Genomic DNA, 2655 nt, shown 5'->3' on the forward strand with positions numbered 1-2655 from the left:
CCTGTAAAAAAAAAAAAAAAAAAACCCCAAACATTCATGTTCCTAGGTTCACCTGCCCCTCCTCAGCATTCAGAAGATTGGCAGGTGATGCCGGTAATGGTGGTTCTTCCTTGTTACTGCCCACCAACTGCTATGTAATCTGTGACTGATCAAAAAAAACAAAGAAATGTATTTTTCGCTATTGGGAATTTTTTCGCCATGGTTTCATATCTATCGCCTGATGGTAGTCACTGCATTTCTATAATGTTGTTTCAGGTGGATCCTAGGTTACATTCAGGGTTAGCAGGTTTGTTCAGTGTGTTCATCATATTGTCTTGTATTTTCCTGTCATGTCAGGGGTTTTTTAGTTAGTTGTCACACATACCAGGACCTGTCAGGTCTACAGTTCCATACAGGCTGAGGTTTCGTTTTGAATTGGTTGTAGCGCATACAATCTCCTCACCTATATATCATACGTCATACACCGCACGTTCATTAAGATACACTCCTATTTCTACCTACCACAGTCTGTAGGTACGTTAGCCCTGAGTGTTTCTTTTCTAATTGCCTGGTCTAGCGCTACAGGTTACTCGGGCTCGCTTACTGCATACACACTTGGGTACGTTCACCAGATACATTCTCACATGCTCTGCTCTCCTTAGTCTAGGTGGCATCTGCCTCATCAACATACATAATTAGTCACGAGGGGTGTCGTTGTTTCAGAAACAGTTTTGTCTATCAGAAACTTCTCTATTTTTCTCCACAGATCTAAAAGGTTGCACATATCTGAAAGTGACAAATCTACCTTTATCCCTCCTACTCCGGTTAGGGGTTTGGAGCAGGGTAGCATCCCATCCATGAGGAACTGGACTATACCCAAGCTGATAGCTGAGCTTCAGCACAGGAGCATTCCTTTTCCGGCCACGGCTAGGAAAGCAGAATTGTTCAAATTGTTGTTCCCTAGTTCATCTCAGCCATGCCCATCCACTAGTGCGGAACACGTATCTGTGCTTACCTCCCTCACTCAGATACATGCAATCCCAAATACTCTTTCTTTATCATTGGTACAGTTATAAAACAGGATAGAGGTAATTGAAACCCACCCGATTACAACTGTAGTGGCATCTACACCCACAGCTCCTGTGCAGCCTAGCGCTTCTGCAGGTAATATCTGCATATCTTTACCTGTAGCGGCTCCTTCACAGTTAGCTGTTTTGCCTTCAGTATCCCTGGCCCATTTCATCCTCGCCAACATCAAAAAGGACATTCTGGAAGGGAAAGATATAAACCTGGCTTCCCTTCTCATAGCTTCCCAAGATGTTGCTGAGAACAAATCATATGATTGTGGGGAGATCTCAGTGATTCTTAAGACAAAGGATCCCAGGCTCACTTACAAGCTGGATTTAGCAGAATGCGTTCTCACATTTGGCATCTATAGGGACATCATCTTCTCAGTCAGCCCCAGCAGGAGGGAGGAATAGGATTTGTATTTACACAAGGTAGTGGACTTGGCTCATGGATATGGTGGTTCCACATTTTATGACTACCACCGGTCCTTTTCAGCTAAAGTAGCGGCCACCTGGGCTCAGTTCCAGGTGGTTACTTGTTGGTTACTTGTTGGAGCAACATTGACATGGAGCTGTTCTGCAGGCACTTCGCCAACCATAAATCTCCAGTATGTGCCACATGTCAATCGTCCGCACACACTACTACTTGGCGTCCCAATGTTGATCATTCTTCTCACTCAAGTAGCACTAGGCAGGCTAGTGGATCCTCTATGAGGGTTTTGGGTCAGGTGTACAAGCTGGGCAGGCCCATTCATTACCTGGGTTGTGCAATAATTATAATTATACAGGCTGCAACTATAACCAGTGTAGGCTCCTGCACATCTGCGCTAACTGTTTCAGAGCACACCCCAAATCCACCTTGTCAAGCCCTCTAGTTGTTCCTGACTAAGCCGAGTCAATGTGTCCTTTCTGGGGGCTTGTTTAGAACACCATCCATCCCCTGCTTTCAGACATTTCCTGCTGGAGGGTTTTTCTGAAGGTTTTCACACAGGCCTTATCACATTACCATCGGAGACCTTTGAATGTAATAACCTGGTGTGGGCAGGCAGTCATGCTCCTATTGCTTAATGAGCTATTGGAGGCAGAGGTGGCCAAAGGTTTTGTAATTGGTCCTTTCGTCTCATCACCATTTTGTATGTGTAGGGTTAGCCCTATCGGTGTAGTGAACAGGAAATGTTCTAATAAATATTGTTTAATTTATGATTTGTCTGCTCCTCATTTGTCTCACATTCCAAGTCTTAATTCACTCGTTCTATTGGAAGAATTCTCTCATAAATACTCATCAGTGGATCTGGTTAAACAAAGAGGATATTTCTGACGCTTTCAAATTACTCCCCATCAAACTCTGGCAATAGCATGGTATCAATTGGGGTGAGCGTTACTATTTTGCCACGAAATTGACTTTCAGGTCCAAGAGCGGCCCCTGGTTGTTTGATACCTTTGCCAAGGCACTTCATTGGATACTGGTCAACTGCAAAGATTGTCAGAGGGTCATCTATTATCCATACAATTTTCTGTTGTTAGAAAGGCCTGGTCAGTTGCCTAGGGTTCTTCAATCTCTAACTGAACTTTTTTTAGACCTTAATGTCCCTATGGCTGCCCATAAAGC

The 2655-nt window shown here is 44.1% G+C and overlaps 1 pseudogene across 1 annotated transcript; it reads left to right on the forward strand.

Moving 5' to 3' along the window:
* The first annotated feature begins 1055 nt into the window (after positions 1 to 1055).
* LOC309552535 lies at positions 1056 to 1935 on the forward strand (annotated as a pseudogene). Its single transcript has one exon. The product of its transcript is annotated as an uncharacterized misc_RNA (transcript).
* Positions 1936 to 2655: the final 720 nt, after the last annotated feature.

The sequence above is a fragment of the Pelophylax lessonae genome, assembly GCF_965119305.1.
Source record: "Pelophylax lessonae genome assembly, chromosome: 4".
In the NCBI taxonomy this organism is placed as follows: Eukaryota; Metazoa; Chordata; class Amphibia; order Anura; family Ranidae; genus Pelophylax; species Pelophylax lessonae.